Genomic DNA, 20961 nt, shown 5'->3' on the forward strand with positions numbered 1-20961 from the left:
TGCTTCTGTATCCCTCCTGGGGATTTGCTAGATGCCTGCTGCGCTTCCGTCTAAACGTGTTGCCAACAAAAGAAAATGGTTTTAGATGGAAACTCTAGTGTATAAATGATGCAACAAGTAGGCACTGCTTTAGACCTGTAGAGTCTTTGAAGCATCCGATTTGTGCACGCCCAGCTTGAATGTTACGTAGAACAAGACTTCTTGGAAATCATGTTAATTATTCTGGATTACAGCCATGGGCATCCTTCTGGGAAACGGTTCATTACGATTATTCCTCAAGATCTACATTGTTGGCTTATTTTCGTTTGTAAGGAAATTAAATATGTCTTAATAGGAGTATAACTTCAGATACCAGATATTGGGTGTCCTCACCGCCCAACTCATTAAATGTTTCTCATGAATTTCTTGTCCGAAAGCTAGCATATTTTTCACAGCACGGAATAAAACCGAGATAAAACAAAATGCCGACCAGCTTCTTCGTGTCCATTAAAAATTCACTTTTAGGCTAAAGGATATTTTCCTATATTAACTAATACAGGCCTTTCTTTCAATTAACATAGACCTGTTTGTTCTCTCAGTTTCACTTAACCATATTCCCACAAAATTCAAGGTGTACTGGCAAATTTGGCGCATCAAAAGTGATACGTTTTGTGGCTTCTGAATTAACACATTCAGGCCAGTTCTCTCAAATCATAGAGTAATGGTTCAATCTCACTCATGTATGCAAGGAGCTATGTAGCTTGTATTGGGCAAAGTTGTATATTTGCCTTACGTTTGGCCATTTGTTTAGAAAACAATAAAGAGAGTAAAAACAACATAACCATCTCATGAAAGCTGGGGGGGGTGGGCATGGCTAACTAGCCATGGGATAAGCTGGGAATCTCTGCAGCTCCCGCTGATCCGCACATAACCCTGGAAAGCTCATCGGATGGGAGCGGCGTGCACACCATTAAAGTGGATGGGAAATCGTGCAAATGGACGCTGCATGCAACGTACTGTCTCAGGGCTGATTCCAACCATCACGGAGGAAGTTATGGGCGAAATGAAGAAATCGGTGTGCCGAAAAAAAGTTGCAACAAAATGGCCGTGGTCTAAAGACAAAGGAATTGGCAGACACTCCTGGCGATCTGCTGCGGTATACAGAGGAAACACTAGATGCCCAACGAGGACGGATCAGACGTGAATCGGAGACCTGTGCACCAACACAGAGACCGGAGAGATCACGGGACGTGCAAGGCTCCTGCAATGGCAAAATGAAGCTCGATGTGGAGCATTAAAACGGTACAACTGTTGCAGGAGAAGGGGAAGACGCGGACCTGAATGCTGGTAGCCCGAGCACTGGAGCAGCGGTCTCACGCAAGCACGGGTCGGACGGAGCTGTGTGTCTGTCCCCGTGTGCATCCGAGGCCCCGAGCAGGTAAGCTCTGGGGACTGAAAAGCGCTGCCCCCGCCTTGCAGGTGGCACTGGGATCCCGAGAACGGAATCGCACGTCATACAAAGACATGATGAAAAGATATGATACAGTGTATCTGGGGGTCTCAGCACACTAACTGTGGCACACACAAAACAAAGCTAGTAACGTAGCGGTCTGGTGAACTTTACTCACAACACAGGGAGGCCGGCTCGGACGGACGTGAGGAGCAGCGCACGGCTGGCTTCAGAAGTGTACTACTGAAAGGCTCTTTCCAGCAAATGATTTACAAAAGTGATGCTCGTACTCCAAGAGGGCTGTTAATGGAACGGAGGGGACACAGCTGAGGTCCCCCTCACAAAGCATTTGTTGACAAACTGGGACAGAGAAGGTACAAGCGGGGCGCAGAATAAACTACTACACTGGCAGATCCGCAGGGCAAAGGTGAGCCACGAGTAAAGTGGCAGGGAGCCAGGGGGCTCATGGAAAAGACTGCAGCTAGACACAAGAAGAATACTCATGCAGAGAAGATAAGCCCATAATGAAGGACAGAGGCTGATGAGCTGAGTACTGGAGGCAACTGGAATACAGGGGCAGCTGAAAGAACACTGTGGGCGAAGTCCCTGTGCCATTCGCTAGACGGATAACAGACCTCTGACAGATAAGTACAAGGGGCTAGCCTGGGGGGCGAGAGGCATCGCAACAGAACGGATACAGCAACCTCAAACGCAAAGACCACCCCTGGGGTCGCCATGGCCTCTAAACAAACTAAAGTGAAAGGGAAGCAGCCCACAATGGAGGAGTTCGCCAGGTCACCACACAAGACAGAAGGTGGCAAGAGCAAGGGACAGCCCATGCAGAGCGAAATAGTCCCGGCACAAAGTGACCAGCAGATATTGAAGGCAATTGCAGACTTGAAGGTAACATGGGGGGCTAATCTTGACGCTGCGATGGCAGAATTAAAGACCTCGCTGGAGTTCAAGCTAGACGCTGTACAGGTGGATGTGAATTTACTAAGACAGGATGTGCTGATGCTAGAAGAACGTACAAGTGGCTTGGAAACGGAGGTGAAGTCAAACATTGCCACATGTTCAGCGAATGCCACCGAAGTACATACATTGCGTCAGCAAGTGCGCAACTTAGAGGATAGAGCGGAAGAAGCAGAAGGCTGGGCGGACAGAAACATATGAATCGTGGGACTCCCAGAGGGGGGGGGGGGGGGGAAGGACCAGACCCGACCAACTATGTCGAGACCATGCTGCTGCAGGAAATCAAAGGGGGTGCCCTCACCAAAGGGTTTGCAGTAGAGAGGGCGCACATAGCCCTGGTGAAGAGGCCACCACCGGGAGCACTCCCACACCCGGTCATTGCTAAATTAATGAACTATAGAGACAGAGAGAAGATCCTGGAACACTTCCGAAAAGGGGAACAATAAACAGAGCATCAGCAACCATCACAGCATATCCAGACTACACCTTCCTGGCACAAAGACAGCAACGGAACTATGGGGCGATCAAAAAGACGCTACGCGGAAGCGGGCTACAGATCTATGTTCATGTATCCACGAAGCTAAAGCTGTTTCACAAGGATAGGGCTCTTTTTTTTTTTAGACTGGAAGACGCAGCAGAATGGTTAGATGCACGGAACTGCCGTGCGGGAGCAGACGATCGGACGGAGAGCCAGACGGATAAGTGAATGGATACTTCCTGGGATGTAATGTTGTATGGAAATTAGTTTTTGAGACTTGAATATAGCACTGCATGCAACTAAGTGGGGTAACGGAGCAACACAATGTTAGCTCAATGCAGGAGAGGTGAGCACTGCACTATATAAGCGGCGCCGAGAGACACACTATCACCCCCGCTTTAGGTAGATTAGTTGAGACACTGGTAGCACAGTGTCTACCTGCTGAGCTCCAAGTAGCGATACCACCGGGAAAGCGGCTAGATGCAGAACAGTCTGAGATCCAGGGATGGAGCTGGGCTACAGTTGGGGTTAGTTGGGTGGGGTGTCAGGGCGGGGGGGCGGTAGTTCAGTTGGGGACGGGTGAGAGGAGGTGAGGGGTGGGGAGGAGTTGGGGTGTTTGAAGGGGTGTTGGAATTTGGGGAGCGAGATTACACCTATACGTCACTATGGAAGGGAAGGGGAACAAGGGGCGAGACAGGGTATGGATAAGATGGGGGATCACAAGGTAGTGACCTGGAATGTCAGGGGGCTCAATAGTTATTTAAAAAGGAATAAGGTCATGATGTACTTAAAGAGACAGAGAATTGACATTGCCAATTACAAGAGACTCACTTAAGAAAAGAAAAGCAGGAATAGGTGGGAAAGAAATGGAGAGGGACCACCATAGGGGCAACATACTCTGCATACGCCAGAGGGGTTATCGCGTGGATAGCACTGCACGTCCCCTTTAAACTGTTATAGTCTACCATAGAGCCAGATGGGAGGATGGTGGTAATAAGGGGAACTAGTGGAAAATAGGGAGCTGAGCATTATCAATACGTACACCCCGAATCAAGACGCTACAGGCTACCTCCGGACCTTATACAAAAAGATCGGTCCATACATGGGAGAGGCAGTTATATTTGGGGGGGGGGGGGGAGACTAACTGTATGCTGGGCTACAAGATAGATAGATCAGACACGAAGATGGACAAGCCTACCCCGGCGGCTAAAGCCCTAAGGACTCTATTGAGGGACTTTAATCTAGTAGACGTGTGGAGGATGCATCACCCACATGATAGGCACTACTCCCACTATTCTGCCCCACATAACCTGCACACTAGGCTAGACTACATATTTGTAGCACAGGAGTTGACGAAAGAACTAGTGCGGTCGGAATACAAAGCGAGAGTCCTCTCTGACCACTCGCCACTGATTATAGCATGGCAATGTTCGCCACCCAGGGCACAGATTCCAACATGGAAACTTAGGGCCGAAGCTCTGAAAGATACAATATTTAGGGAGGATTTGAGGGAAGAAATTTTGGAATACTTTGAACATAACACAGGGAGTGTGGGCTCGGCTGGCACTGTGTGGGAGGCATTTAAGGTGGTGGTGAGGGGAGTGGCAATATCCAAATCCAAAGGCCTGCAAGGGGGGAATAACACATGAGCTACACAAAGCGGAGAAGAAACTAGAGACAATCATGCGTAAGAGCGAACATTCACCTGAGGAGGCTGGGACTAAAGGGCAGTTGCAACAGGAGTGTGGGGAGTATTGGGAGAGAGTATGTAACCTGAGTTATAAGCAAAAATATGTGGAAAGACAGCATGCAGGGGGAGACAAACTGGGCAAGCTATTAGCCTGTCTGTACAAGAGTGAGACACCCAGGCAAACGATCAGAGCAGTACGGGGAATGAATGGGCAAATACTTGATACAAAAGAAGGGGTTAACAAGGGCTTTCTAGAGTTTTACCAGCAATTATATAGAGATGTTGAAGAGGGGGAAGGGGAGGATGTGACGGACACACTGGCGGATATTGGTCTCCCCAAACTAGGGACTATGGAGAGAGAGACCCTAGAGGCTCCAATTACGGTGGAGAAACGGGAAGCAGTGATCAAGCTTTTACCTACTAGTAAGGCTCCAGGGGCGGACGAACTCCCTAGCAAGTTCTACAAAACATACTCCCCCTGCTATTAGTAATGATAAATGAAGCTTTAGAAAGGGGGATGCTACCGGAGTCCCTGAGGGAGGAGATTATCATCCCGCTCCTTAAGCCAAACAAACCATGCATGGACTGCGGGTCATACCGACAGCTATCCATGCTTAACCAGGATAGCAAGATACTCATGGCAGTGCTGGCGAATAGGTTGAGACCAGTTATCAACAAACGTATACATCCCGACCAAGTATATCAGATAATCTCAGAAGGCTGCATCACATCATAGAACAAACGGAAGAGGCCCCACAGGAGGTGGCTGTAATCTCATTGGATGCGGTGAAGGCCTTTGACTGTCAAATGGCCTTGGTTGCTGGCGGACCTAAAAGAATATGGGGTGGGACCCACGTACTTGAGGTGGGCACAACTGCTGTACAGCGCCCCTCTGGCCTGAGTTAAGACGGGAGCGATAGTCTCAGAACAATGGCAGCTTAGCAGGGGTACCAGACAGGGATGCCTGTGGTCCCCAATGCTGTTTATTTTAGCACTGGAACCCCTGGTGATATGCCTGAGGCAGCAATATGGAGAGGTGGGGATTAGCATGAAAGGAGGGCAACACTTGATATCAATGTATGCTGATGACATGCTATTGTATCTGAGATATCCTGAGGAGAACCTACAGTATATTTTGGAAGTGATGGGAAGATATGCTCTGTTGTCTGGCATAACGATAAATCCCAAGAAATCATATATATTTCCCCTATGCAGATATAGAGGGATACCACGAGAGGAACTGCCGGTACTACAAATACAATGGGAGACCAAGACCTTTAGGTACCTGGGGATCGAGATATACCATACGGTAGAGGCTGGACACAAACATAACACGCAGAAGGCAGTGGCTAATATTGAAAACAGCATGAGCTTCTGGGCCAAGATCCCTTTGGCCATGATGCGGAGGGTGGCATTACTAAAGATGGTGGTGCTGCCTAGGTTGTTGCATTTCTTTGTGAATAGACCATATATGATACCAAAGTGTTTCTTTGTTTAGCTTGAAAGTTTATGTAGAGGGTTTGTATGGCAAAATACCGGAAATAGGATTGCACTGTGGAAGTTGCAAAACACATACGGCCAAGGGGGCATTAAATTGCCCAACTTCAAGATATACTACCTGACTAGCCAACTGCAATATGTAGCTAAATGGTTATTGTTAGGACCGTTTTTCTGAAGTCCAACTAAGGGCTTAGTAAAACCATTCAACTGAGGCAGTACAAGACTCCACTCTTAGTATAAGGCTGTACCACCTGAGTTCAGGGTAGCGTAGACGGAGCAGCCAGGCTCATCTTAGGAGGGAGAGAGGGCAGTAGACACAGTACAAGTGAAATTGTAATACAAATGATCCAAAGAAACACTGAAACACTATGTATTGTAAAAATAAAGGATTTATATAAATACAGGTAGGCCCAGATACATCTAGGGGTAAGTACTAAAACATTATAAAAAAAATCACAATATAAACACACAACACTATACTTGAAATCCACAGACCGAAGTATAGACCTTATTTGGAACACTGAACAGTAGTTCTAGGGAAGTCAAAACCTTGTTATACACATTTAGTATAGGTCAAGCCTTTTCTTTTAGAGTAAAAGACCAATGGTTACTTTCAGATTACATTCAGTAATACAAGGGCAGTAGGCCCTTCCAGTTGTACAATAACTCTTGGAATAAATCACATAAACAGTCAACTAGACAATATACTTTTGGTGAATAGTGAAACACTTATCCTAGGTGCAGTAAAAAAAACTATAACTACTTTTGTCATAACACACAGTTATACCAGGTGAGTAAAACCTAAGGGTGTAATATACAATTACAGATGCTTTTGAAATTAGGGAACCCCAGATTATGGTAAGCAATAACTCTGGTAACTTATTTTGGATGGCACACAGCTAACACAAGGTAAGTAAAACCCACATACTTTAACTTCACAATGAAGGGGAAAGTAAAACCCAATGTCATACTTTACTGAATAGTTATTCTAGGTAGGCAACAACCTAATGTAGACTTATTAAGGACAGGCTAGCAGCAACTCAGGGGAAGCAAGACCCGGTTGGGGGACACTCATACAGTTATCCTAACAGGACTAACATGCTGATACCAACAGTTGGAGGACACCCATACAATTACCCTATAGGAATAATCTGGCGAAACCAACACACCAACACTTTTGTAATGAGGCACCACCTAATCACAGGAGAGTAAAATACCTTCACATCTACTTTCTATTAGACTGGCAAAACAGTGGCTAAGGGAGAAAGGATGTTAACCATACTTTTAAGAATAGTGCATCACACATTCAAGATCAGTAAGACCTTTTGTAACTGTTCACTCTTAGAATTACAGTTACCAACCAACTCTTTACAAGTAAATAAAACACTTGATTTCTTTTCTAGGCAGAAGTCCCAATCCCTTCAAAGTCTTTCCCTTATTCTTGGAGCATGAGTGTTTTCAGTTGCTGAAGGGGGGTCACTAGGACTAGTGACCAACAGGCAGTCTTAGAATAAGTTCTTTAGTAGCAAAAGTCAGAGTTCCTTAGGAAAACTGGGCAAACAGGTGAATACTTTACTTTTAGAGTTAGAAGAGGGTCCAGGGGCAAGACACCCTAGCAGGATTCTAGCAGTGGGACTGGGTGCACTGGATGAGGGACCCCCCAATCACAGAAAACAGCCCAGGACTACACAGAAATCCCAAAAGGCTTAAGGTAAGTATATACCCAAGCCAACACAGTACCTCAGCAATGAAGAAGAGATTGCAGCAGGAGAACTCCAGGGTCTGCAGCCAAATACCCGGTCAGTGGATTCCTTGTCCTGGAGACTAAACACAAGACCTCAGAAGGGACTTTGCAGCAGGGATCGATGAAGAAGGCTCTAGGCAAGATTTCCCTCGCAACTGAATGTGGTTCTGCGGATTTGGCTCCTTTTCAAAGAGCACAGAAGAAGACAGAATATCGCGGTTGAATTCTCGTCGTTACGAAGGTCCATCACTCTTGTGAGGGGACTTTTTGGACTCGATTTGTGTCTCTGGAGACACACCAGGATGCCCACGAAGTTTCAGCGAGATTCAGAAGACCATGCACCGCACAGTGGCTGGAGGTCCCAAGGTATTGTGGTATTGCAAGAACGCAAGTTCGCAGCAACCCGTGGGATGACTCAAAATGCAGGTCTTCTTGAGTCTAGTGGGTCTCATCAGAATCTGGGTTGGTTCGGGTTGTCGTTTTCAGAGACCCCAGGTCAACTGGAAGGAAGGGCTGCAGCAGGCTCCGGTTCCACAGCAGGCTCTCCGGTCGCTGGAAATCATCTCCACCGCTTTTCCTTCCTCATCCTCTTTGGTTTTCTGTTCCAGTGGTCGACATGTCTTCAGCTTCCAGGTTTCCAGTATTTATCAGGAACTACAGCACACCCTCTGCATTCTCTCCCCGCATTTTACAAGAAAGGGGCATCTGGTTGTCCAATCGGGATTTGTCTCAGTTGAGGCAAGGCGTAAGGGAAAAGGATGGGAAAGTTTTGGACTCCTCCCCCACTTCCTGTGCTTACAGACTGACTGGAGCCTAGGCGGGATGTCCAGGGGACTCCCGCCGAAGACCAAAATCACACAAAGGAATTTCGCGCCCTGGATGTCAGGGGAAGGAATAAGAAATGACAAGAAAGACTAAAATGGCAGAAAAAGAAGACAGGGGCCATTTTGGTAAAAATGAGCACCCTTAGGTGCCTTTAACTGCAGCTGTGATCACAGCCCGCTGTAAAGGTGCACCAAATTAGTAAAATGTATCACTGCCACCAGCCATTAAGGGTAAGCTTGTCACTGTAACAGAATTGTTGCAGTTTTAATGTGAAAGGGGATACATTGTATCTCCCCAGCACTCCACATAAGGTGGGGTGTGCTGGTTTCACAGAATAAAATGTTAAAGGGATCCAAAGATCCCATCTACCCTTGGGAACTGTAGTTCACTCAAGGTTAGCAAATGAAAGTTAAATGGGGAGCCCATAGGGCAACCCAGCAACAACAGGCACTTATTGCCAATAAGTTGTTAAACATGATAACTTTAAAAAGACACTATGGAGAGTCTTACAAATGACACCCATGAAAAGAGTTAAAGATTAGGTGAGTGTGGAAAAAGGTTCCCTTCCCACTCACTGAGGTAGTAATGAAAAATATCCCACCAGAAAAGCAAAAAGGTCTGGGGTTGAACCAGGAAAGGCAGATTTAGCAGCTCTGTGGAAATCCCACCTAACACTTATCGGAAGACTCAACATCAGAGTCCAGATTGTTGAGGGCTGAGTGTGTCCCGTTTTTCCTGAAAGAGTGGATATGGGTGCCGAAGCCACAACAAGATGGGGGGGGGACAAGAATGTTAGACTTAGGATGGAAGTTTTGCAAAGGGCTTGTCGGGCCATGGGGAATTCGACCTCTTGTTCCCCACAAATGCCACTAGTGGCACGAGTAGACGAGCAATTGAGAAAGATAATCCGGAAGCATTGGGAACCAAATGGGATAGCAATGCTGGGGGACACTTGGCAGGAGGGGAAGGCAGTGGGATTTGATATACTGGTAGAAGACACTGGTCTACACCAAGGACAATACATCACTAGAAGATAAAAGATACGTGGTCAGAAATAGAGTTGGAGAGTCCTCCTGACACGGCCATAGAAACATTTTACGATATATCAGATGGTGACCACAAGGATTCCCGAATTTATGAGCTGCGGATGTTGAGGGTGGGGAAGGAGGTGTCACAATTGAGGAGGAACTGGGAAGAGGAAGACGGGGTGTCAAGTGACGAACTGTGAGCGATGGTTCAGAGATACCATTAGAGTTGAGGTTGCAGCAAATCCAGTTATACATTACCCACAGGGCGTACATGACCCCTCAGAGGATTGCAAGGTTGAAGAATGCGAGAATTCAAAAACGCCCTAAATGTGGGGAGGTGGATGCAGGAATGACACATATGTTCTCGGCGTGCCCGGAAATTCATAGAATCTTGGGGTAAGATGCCCACCTCCTGGCCGAGAAAGGGATTAAACTGGAATTAGAATCTCTGTGGGCATGCATGGTGGGGGGAGGGGGGTTCCCAGACCACGTACACTGGCACTTGTAAGTAAACTTAAAGACTTGGCCTATATACTGGCCAAGCGCAGAATTGCCATGGGTTGGAAAGCAAGTAATAGACCAGGGTAGAAGTTTGGTGGCACGACCTTCAGGAGGTGGGTGGAGGCGGAAACGGTGGTGTGGAGTGAGACAGCTAACAGAGGGGGGGGGCGAAGAAACAGAGACATTGAGGGCTTGGAGGCACCTAGTGGCTACTTTATCTGAATCTGGCCTGACCTGCTTGGAAGGCAAGGATTCTTCGGAAGGTGAGGAGAAGAAGACACCTCAGGATAGAGTGGTGGATGGCGGTGACAGCGAGTAAAGCTTCGGGTTGGGGAAGGGTTACGGGACAGCGGTGGCTATAACATGACTGTATATAATTTTTGAAAGTAAGGACTGATATTCACTGTCTGGTTTATTTTGGTGGTTTTGTGCGTTTGCAAAATCAATAAAAATTGTTTTTAAAAAAACTTCTCCTGAAAGCTACTAATCATCAGGGTCATCAATACTAGATGCTAGCATGAAGCATAAATGACCGTAAATTAGTCAACCACAAAATATTTAAAAGAAGGAGAGTGTTAACAAAAACATAAGCATAAATATGGTGGGGTTAACGTTCTTTGAACGAACCATGGCACGGGTTCCAAGCAGATGGAAGAAGCTTGTGTCACCAGTCCCTTCAGTAGTAAGGCTATACAAGTCTGTGTAGGTATACATAAAACCCCATTTAAAAACAGATAATACCATAGAGTCCATTGAGCTCTTATTCCATCTGATGTAATACTGCGTGGGTGGCAAGCAACACAAATAGGCCTCAGGGCACATGCTCCCTCTGGGTCAAAATGTCTATGTAGATAACATATATAATAATAATAATAATAATATCAGAGGGACCATCAATCTCGCCACCCTTCAGAAGTGACACGGTGGTTTCCAAGCCAGTCCTCCACACTGTCAGTAAATCAAGCCTAGATAGGTCAGTCTAGAAAACAAATCTACAAAGGTCCAAAACTTCTATGCCCAATGGGCTTTTCACAAATGGCCCTGTAATGACAGTTTATTGTCACCATTTCAGTATAACACTGTACTTGTGTAGGTTGTATAACATAGAACGCCAGATCCGTGCTTCAGGTCTACAGGTAGGTTTAATGCTGGCTGCAGGTAAGTCTGTAGATTTTTTAAGCAACTTTTATTTATTCAAAACAAAAATCACATACAGTTGTTATATAGGCCAGTGATGTATCTTAGTGTACGTCAATTATTGAGGCTACATATCAACCTTTGGCATTACAATTTTGGATTCGCTTCAAGTAATAACTTAACTGTACTGCAAATGTTCAACAACCCCTCCCCTGTCCCCCTCCACCCTCCCGGTTCCCCATTGGCATGGATCAGTTCTTCTGCCATTGGTTAAGCTTGTTGTGTGCTGAGTGGGGGGACCTCTGCGTCGCATCGTGGCCCCTGTGTTCGGATTGTCCGTGTTGAATTGTGAATTGCTCTTAGCAGGTTTGGCCTGAAGAATTATGCTTCTCTGTCCCTGACGTGATCGAAGAAGTGGTCCCAGATAGCTCGAAATTTCAGGTACTTGCCATCTCTCAGGGCCCCTACCTTCTCCATGGCCATTACGTTCCAGGTTTTTACCCACCAACATGCTGTTATTCGGCCTTCAGGGTTTTTCCATGCTTGGGCCAGGGTCCTCTTTGCTGCCATTAACAGGTGGGTGATAAGTGTTGCATTGTTTCCTGTTGCCGCGTATAGCTCTTCCACCGTTGTGCCCAGAAGTATAGCTTTAGGTGCTGCTGGCAGCTGCTTCCCTGTGATCTCCTTTATGTGGCCCAGGATTTCCTTCCAGTACATCGCCGCCTTTGGGCAGGACCACCACATATGGTATAGATCTCCGTTGCCTCTGCAGTTTCTCCAGCATGTGGGAGGGTAGTTGGGGTTCATTTTGTGCAGCCTCTGGAGGGTCAAGTACCACCTAAAGCAAATCTCTTATGTGCGGTTTCTAACAGCTGTGCATGTGGAGGCTTTTCGTGCTCTTGTCCATATTTGCAACCATTCCTCCGTGATAATGGGTTCACCCATGTCTTTCATCCAATTGTCCATATATGGAAAGGTGTCACCCACTTGAGCTTTGTCCAGCAGCTTGTATAGTTTGGAGACAGCTCCCGCTTCGACCCCTTCATGTAGCGTTAGTTTCAGGCCCACCGGTTCCCTTGTAGCGGCTTTCTTGATTTAGTTATGCGTTGTCCAGTGCTGGATCTGGATGTAGGTGTATCTGTCAGTTTCTCCTACTCCAAATTTCTGTTTGCACTCTTCGAACTGCAATGGGCTTCCCTCCCGGAAGAAGTCCTTCAAATACAGCGATTGTGCCTGTCCCCAGTTCTTCCAGAACCTGGGCCGTTTGCCCGGTGTGAAGCTTTGGTTATGCCCCATTGGGGTATAGGGGCCCAACTTGGTTGCTTCCAGCAGGGCCCCTCTGCCTCCATGTTGCCCTTCCGCAGAACGTGTAGGGCCGGCCCCCAGTGGGATCATGGTCACTCCCTGTTCAATTCCCACCCATCCCTTTGATCTGTCCTCTCTCATCCAGGCCAACATTGGTGCTATTTGTGCAGCCAGAGCGTATCGCTCCACGTCCGGGACCCCCAGGCCTCCCAGTTGTGGTGGCCTCGTTAGGATACTTCGTTGTATTCTGGCTTTCCCCTTGTGCCATATGAAGGAGGTCAGGTCACCCTGTAGTGCTTTGCTTATTTTTTGGGGGGGCCTCTATTGGAAGCGAGCTTACTGTAAAAAGTAGACGTGGTAACAGGGTCATTTTGAGTGCCACGATAGGTGCGGACCAGGATAGCTCCTGAGCGTCCCACCTATGTAGGTCCTCCCTCAGTTGTTTTAACAGTGGGGTTATATTTGCTCCATAGAGGTTTTTATGGCTCTTTGTTAATTGGATCGCCCAGGTATTCTATTGATTCCTTTTCCCATGTTAGTGGGTATCTGGATCTCAGGTCTTTGGCCACCTCTTCCCTCTCCGTAATGTTCAGAGCCTTAGATTTAGTGAAGTTTATGCTGAAGCCCGATATCGTGGCAAATTCTTGTAGGGTATCTAGTGCTCTTGGTAGTTGTGTTCTTGAGGAACAGCATTATATTGTCTGCATACAGTGCTATTTTATGTGTGCTCCCCCCGCATTTAACCCCTTGTATGTCAGGATCTTGTCTGATTATTTCAGCTATGGGTTCCATCACCATGGCAAAGATTAAGGGCGAGAGTGGGCAGCCCCGTCTAGTCCCTCCGTTTATTTTGATTTTGGCCGTGGGGCTCCCATTAACCATGAATGTTGTGCTTGGGAGGTGAAAGTTTGCCAGGACCATTCTGCTAAAGCTGGGGTCGCATCCAAACTTCTGCAGCACCAGTTCCAGATATTTCCAATCTAGGCTGTCAAATGCTCTCCTGGCGTCTAGGGCAGTTATGGAGAACCTTTACTCTGTCCTACGTCCCAGGTCCAATATATCCACTGCCTGCCTAATGTTGTCTTGCGTGTCTCCCTTTTATAAACCCAGCTTGGTCAGGGTGAATTATTTTGGGCAGGACCTCAGCGAGTCTGGTTGCAAGAACCTTTGCATATAGCTTAGCATTGGTGTTAAGTAGGGAGATCGGCCGGTAACTGGCACAATCTGTGGGGTCTTTTCCTGGTTTAAGTATTAAGATAGTGGTGGAGTATCCCATGTCGGGTGGGACTGTTCCAAAATTTCTTATGTGGTTAAAAAAATGTGTTAGGGGGCCCAGCAGTTGGCCGTGGAATGTTTTGTAGCATCCACTCCCACGTCCATCCGGGCCCGGGGCTTTGTTGCGGGGAATGCTGTGATGGCATCGCTAATTTCTTGTAATGATATGGGGGCTTGCAGGGCGTCGTTATCCTCCTGTGTAATCTGGGGGAGGGAGATCCTAGAGATATACTCTTTTTGTGCCCAATGGTCTACGTGTTCCCTTTCTAACAGTCCCTGATGGAATTTTTCCATTATCTCAAGTTTACCCTTCTCCGGGAGTTTTGTTTGCAGAGTTTAGCCGCCAGGAACCTGTTTGCTTTGCTACCCTGGACATAATGTGTCCGTTTGGTGTTAATTATGCTTGCGCTGTGCGTTACGCTACGTGTGCCTCTGGTTGGGCTATTGCCTTCCTGAACACTGAGTGTTTTCTGGGATTGCCTGGCTTTGTGTTGGGTTTCTGCTGCCTTTAGTGCTGTTTCCAGGTTCTTTTTAACGAGTTCCCTTTCCCTCATGTATGCTGATGTTTGTGAGATAAATTCGCCCCGGATCACTGCCTTACCGGCGTCCCAAATTACCCCCCAGTTTGTCTCCCCGTTACCATTCTCCTGGAAGTAGTTCTGGATCGTCTCTTCCATGTGCGCTCTAAGGGTCAGGTCCTTCAAGATTATTTCGTTCAGTCTCCATGGCCTATGGTTCTTATAGATAGACCGGCCCATCTCCATTTGTACCAGGACTGGGGCATGGTCTGACACGTATTGGGCTTCTATTTCCACTTAGCTAATGCACAGGATCAGGGTTGAGGGCACTAGCATCATGTCGATTCTTGAGTACCCCCTGTGGACCGCTGAGTAATGGGTGAACTCTTTCTGTTGGCCGTGGAAGAACTTCCATGTCTCTATCACTCCCAGGTCCCTAAAGAGTTTGCCCAGCGCCTGCCTATTTCTTGTGTCTGCTCCTGTGGGTGGCAGGGTTTTGTCCAAAGCGGGGTCCATGACACAGCTAAAACAGGCACCTATTATTGTCTGACCCTCACACCAGCCCCTCCAAGGTTTTCAGTATTTCTCTCAGGAAAAAGTCTTGTCGCTCATTCGGGGCATAAATTGCAATTAGTGTGTATAGTTATTCTTGCATTGTCCCTTTTAGGATTAGATATCTCCCTTCCGGGTCCCTGTATATCGCCTGTTTTTTAAAGATCAGTTCAGCCCCAATTAGTATGGCAACCCCTTTGGTCTTCCTCCCCCCGGAGGCAAAGTACTGGCGAGGGAACGCCCTATGTTTTAGTCTTCCTTCATCTTCGGGGAGGAGGTACGTTTCCTGCAGGAAGGCTATTGCAGTCTGCAAGCCTATCGAACGGCGTTTGACTGGCAAATTTAGGCCTTGCACATTGAGCGAGAATAACTTTGCAACATCCCCCCCCCCCCGATCCCACCTCTCACCCCCCTAGTATCCTTCAGAACAAAGTTCCTTGAAACTTTCTCTGCACCCTTTTCGGGCCATTGGGCATCACCTCTCCTCCCTCTTGTGCTCCGCCAAGACCTGTGTCTGTCTTGCATTGGTTCCAAAATGGTTTATCTCCTCGCTCCGTCCGAGAGCAATGTTGTCCTCTGAGATATTTGTCGCAGCTGTCCTTCAATTGCCCCGGAGGCATGCTCCGCTTTTCCCAGTTATGCATGTCTTAATCCTTCCTGGTGACCATGGTTATTTCGGTAGCTGGCTTCTCCCTTGCCCCTCCGCGCCTCGCTTCTTGGTGGGGTTCGAAGTCCATTCCCATTGTCTGGGGTTTCCGCTTCTGAGGCTGCGGGCAGGGATTGCGTCCGGGAGCTGTTCCTCTTCCTCCAGGCGTAGGAGCGTAACTCCCTCCTCGCAAGTGGTGATTCGCTGTTTGCCCTCCCAGGGGAACTGCAGGCCAAAGGGGTATGCCCACCTGTAGATGATTCCCTTGGACCTTAGGGCCTTTGTGAACGGGGCCATTAGTCACCTTTTATGTAAGGTCGATAGGGCCAAGTCTTGGTACAGCTGGACTTGGGCCCCATTGATGGTAACCGGTTGTGAGTTTCTTGCTGCTCGGAGGATTTCCTCCTTCACTGTTTAAGAGGTCATTGCCATTAGGGCATCCCTAGGCCTGGCCCCCGGCTCTTTTTTGGGGGGACCCACTCTATGCACTCTGTCAACCCGTATGTCCTCCGGTTGGACGTCTGTTGGGAGGCTACTGAAGCACAACTGCATTGTCTCTTTCAGATCTTTGTCGCCAATTGATTCGGGTAGGCCCTTAACTCGCATGTTAGATCTCCAGGATCTATTCTCCAGGTCCTCTGCTTGGAGTTCTAGATTGTGCGTGGCCCTAGCAATCTGTTGCAGGAGCATGCTGGACTGTTTTGAGTCTTCTGCGATTTCTGAGAGTCCTGCTTCTGCCGTGTCAACTCTCTCTCACAATTCTGTAATGTCCTGTTTTACATCCTGTATTGAGGAGCGAAGTTCCTCCCTTATTGTTTTTAGTTGACCCTGGAGGGCTTCCATAATCCGGTTCTCCATTCCCTGGAGGCATTCTTTGAGGTCCTCCTTGTTCAGCGCCATCTCCGTAGGTGTGTCCGCAAGCTGCTGAGGGCCGCGTTCCCCTGTTGTTGTCTTGCTCTGGGGCTCTTTAGTCCGATACTGTCTCCAGCAATGTTCCAGCTGTGTGTTTTGAGTTCTGTACGGGACGTCTTTGGACTTGGTTCTTGGCATGTTTCTTTCACGTGGGGGTGGGGGGGAAACCTTGGTGGTTCTGTTGGGGTTGCAGAATTTGGCGGCGTGGCTGTCTCGGTATGGGCGTCGTGGGGGGGTGATGTCTTGTGGTTACCCCGACACCTCTGGCAGGCCAGATTCCTTTCACTTGTGCTCTCCGAGGAATGCTTTTGGTGGAGGGCGACAGAGTCGGCTCCAGGAGTCTTCTTCCTGTTTCTGGGTTTTGCCCTCTGTCAGGCTTGGGCGATTCCCCCCGTGGGCACCTGTCGCCCTGCTGTTGGTGCTGTCTTTTTTGAACCTATGCGCCTTGGTCTTCAGGATCCCCCTGTCATGTCCATGTTGCAGGTGACTCCCTTCGTGAGGCTGCCCGAATGCTCCAGGGCCTCTATAATACTGTCCCGGGGTTACTCGCCTATGTCCCACACCCCCACCTTCGGCTGTTGGTCAAATCCCCTGCAGGGTCCCCTCCGGATTGTTTCCTGGGAGGGTACTTGGCCCCCGCCACGTTTATGGGTCCTTTAAAAGCATTGGGCGGGATCCTCCCAGGATGCCCCCATGCTCTTTGCGTCGGTTTTTGTCCCGGGGGCTCCAACCCTAAGGGGGTGGAGGCCCTGTTTGCTTGTTCGGGGATGTAGAACCCCCCGGGTGGTTAGCTGACCCTTACTGGTTGTAGAGATGTGGGCCCAATGTCTGAGGTGTCCTGGGCCGGGGGGGGATGTTGTGAAGTCAGCCGACCCCTTGTTTCTAGTTATGCTGGTCCCGGTCCGGCTGTGCGCTGTTTGTGGCGCCTTTGTTGGATAGCGCTCCGGTCGGGCCCCCACCGCCGCTTCTGGGTTGGACCCGCAGTCAACTACTTGCTATGGGAGAGGGGGAGCCCTTGTCTGGGCAAAGTTGTGGCCCCTGCCAGTAGTAGCCTATTGGGGGGTGTCCAGCGCGTTGGGAGGCTTTGGTTGCTCAGGCCTGTGATTCTCTGCCAGGCCACCTCTCTCTAGGCCCCAGTCTGTGCCAGGGGATGCGGGTCACTGGGCCCTCCGGTGCATGCTCGGAGGACTGATTCAGAGGTGTCTTGTCCCTCCTCCTTACTTGTCAGCCGGCGCGGGGGCCCGGCTGCGGCACTCCTCTCCTCAGAGCCCCAGGGGCTGTGCGCACACCGGCAGTGGCAGCTATCTGTCCCTGTAGCCCCGGTCTGCCTCTCCTCCCGGCCGAGGGCCTGCCGCGCCAGTTGGTGTGCAGCAGTGTCAGCCACCCGCGGGCGGGCTGGGGTCCGGGTCCGTGAGCAGCGGAGCCCGCCCACGCCCGCTCCTCCAAGAGCAAGTCAGCCGCGGGGCGATGTCCACCACCCCAGGGGGTCCTCCCCAGCCACCGCGCCGCCCTCCAGGGCGGGGGGGAAGCCAAGGCAAGGCCCGAAGCAGTGTTAGGGTGGGTAGCCGCGAGGTGTTGTAGACCGAGAGGTCTGTTGGTGGGGCCGCGGGAGATCCCGCAGCCTGCCCCGTCCCTGGGTTATGCTGCTGTGGATCAGTTTGTGCACTTCGCCTTCCCCATGGCCCAGCCACCCGCGTCGGCCGGGGGATCGACTTTTGGCGGGCTTAAGCTCGGGTGACTGCTTCGGTGTGGGTCCCTCGGTGCAGCTTGGGTATAGCTGCGCTCCGGCGCTTGTGTCACGGTTCTCCTGGGTCCAGCTACGACTGTGTCAGTTCCCCTTAGTTTTCTGCGAGTTAGGACACGCTTAGGGGCTTCTTTGGGGTGCTTATGTCTCCGTTAGATCTCCCGCTCGGACGGAGCTCGGAAGAGTGCGTCTACCTCAGACGGCGGCCATCTTGAAATCCCAAGTCTGTAGATATTAAAAGTAATGTATAACAGACACTGGCCACCCACACCCTGCAAGTCCAACCCTTCCTCTCCAACTGTAACTCTTAGAACACTAACCCAGGGTTCCACAATGACATCACAGACACCCCCGACACCACCCCTCAGTGGACTGCCAGGCAGTCCCTCTGCTTCAGGGCTCAAAGGTACTCCCTGGGTAGCGTTCACATAGAACTAATGCTGCATGACCCTAGCAGCGAACACAAGCCGTGTGCTGCCAGCACACTGACCAACTAGCCTCACTTCGTTACTGAGGAAAAATATGCTTCCCCCAATCATATTTCCAACCATATTCATCCACCCACACATATGGATATATTTTCCCACTAATCCAGTCCTACTCACTAACCCAACCATACACTCACCCCTCCACCTTTGTTCACCGACACACTCATCCTCCCACCTAACCATATGTACCAACTCATCCATCCTCCCTTATTCGCTCCTCCAACCAGTGAAATGGTCAACTACTCAACCACCCACCAATACATACATATTGTTCCACTAATCCAACCAAATCTATCCACTCAACCATCTGCCCTTATCCACAATCATTCATCACGCATCCAACCATACTCACACACCTTACATTCACACAGACCGCCACCTAAGGGATAAAAAAATTAATAGTACATAGGCGCTCCTCTGCAAGCACAAACACAGCCCATTGACCTGTTCTATGGGAAGGTACCCACTCGAGAGACTGCAGCATATGCAAATGGTTATTACCCATCTGTGAAAGGTACAGTGAGCTAAAGTGTGGTGGGCGTGTTTGTTCTCACAGAGGGGCGCCTATCGACTATGTTTTTATTGTTTAAGGCACTTAGGTTTAGTCACCCTAAGTGTCCTAGGGTCATCCAGACGTGGACCCCTTGCTCACTGTGCTCATAGGCACAGCTTCACCTTACCGATGAGGCCCAACAAGGCAGAAACAAATATATGGGGTTGCTGTTGGGACTCTTGTTCAGAAGGGAATTGCCATAGCATTTCGTTGCAAGACTGTCCATGTGGGTGGGACAAAGACTGATATGCAAATGGATATTTCCCATCTGTGAAAGGTACAGTGAGCTAAAGTGTGACTGCGGAATCTCGAATGGGTACCTTCCCAAAGAACAGGTCAATGGGCCGTGTTCGTTCTCGCAAAGGGGCGCCTATGGACTATTTTTTGATTTTTTTCACCATCTAAAGGATATTGACCATTTCATCCTTCCATTTCTCCAACCATATTCATATACTCCCTGGCTCATATGTATTCTCCCACTCACCCGTCCATGTTCACCCACAACCACCGAACCAAATATATTTAACCATTCATTCGTATTCTCCTAGTGATCCATTTCCATCCACTCATCCATCTACCCACGTATTTACTAACGCAACCATAAAACATTATTCCCTCACTCACCACGTAGGGTCCAGTTCATAAAGAGTTTTTTTGCGTGCAGGCACATAACCACGTGTACCTTAAACACCTGCGGCTGTACAGATAATAGCTATTTCTTTGTCAAACCTGGCAAGGGGGGTAGTTTTAAATGTGTGAGTTCAGAATAGAACGGAGACGAACAATGTTTTGACTAGTTGAAATATGAAACTCAATTGACAGTAAAGGAGGGCAATGCTCTAAATAAGTGTCTTTTTACGTGTATGCACGACTTTACGAGGGCAACGCGGCATTGCTTAATCGTTTTAGTTTCACTGTGAGTTGCAGAGGACTTCATGGCAACGGGACAAAAAATATCCATCACTGAGTCTTCATAGATAAGTTATTCTGGGACTTGTAGTCTTTCACCACTTGAACTGAAGGATCCACTCGACCCATACAGCGCACGCTGCAATCCATAACTCAAACATAAACACAAACGACAACTAAGCTTTAAGTAACGCACCTGGACTTATGTTTTTGCTGCTCGAATTTAGCCGTAAACAACCGTTAGCCGGTTCGTGGACTGAATGAGCAGTGCAGGTGCGACCCGTGCTTGTCCCGAAGGTTAGTGGTTACTTCCCATTCGAGAAACGGACCCTAGCACCAACAGTCAGCCTGTTACGTATCACGTGTGTCTACGTGACGTTAAATCCAAGTAAATTTGTGACCTGCATTACATCGTGAGCCTCAGCGTTGCCCTTTCAGCATCGCACGGTCATCCCAAGGCTGGAAGTTGAGGATCGTGAATACGTGCTCAAGATTACCGGATTATTTTGAGAAGGAAGGCGGAAGAGGAAGGCGATGTGCACAGTTCCCAAGCGAATTTGAATGGCGGAATAATGTACTTCGTCTTTTTCTTTAGGTGGGCGCAAAGCTGTTTATTCGAGCGGGCAAACCGATGTACAGAGAACCGCGGGGGGGAAAGAGATGCAGAAGGTTAATGTTGTGTTGTGACCTCATGTGTGTGTGTGTGTGTGTGTCTGGTAAAGGAAGGAGATATGTTATGTAGTGATCTTCTGTGT

General features: G+C 48.7%; 1 protein-coding gene across 6 annotated transcripts in view; it reads right to left on the reverse strand.

Moving 5' to 3' along the window:
- APOO (apolipoprotein O) overlaps window positions 1-20549 on the reverse strand; it is a 1477911-nt gene extending 1457362 nt beyond the window's left edge. For 5 of the 6 annotated variants that reach the window (XM_069637277.1, XM_069637272.1, XM_069637274.1 and 2 more), the window contains exon 1: window positions 20403-20549. The gene's annotated coding sequence lies outside the window, so the exon portion shown is untranslated. The remainder of the gene's footprint in view (window positions 1-20402) is intronic. The other variant, XM_069637278.1, reaches the window with a different exon arrangement.
- Between the last annotated feature and the right edge of the window lie 412 nt (window positions 20550-20961).

The sequence above is a fragment of the Ambystoma mexicanum genome, chromosome 7p, assembly GCF_040938575.1.
Source record: "Ambystoma mexicanum isolate Mex_15411 chromosome 7p, UKY_AmexF1_1, whole genome shotgun sequence".
NCBI lineage: Eukaryota > Metazoa > Chordata > Amphibia > Caudata > Ambystomatidae > Ambystoma > Ambystoma mexicanum.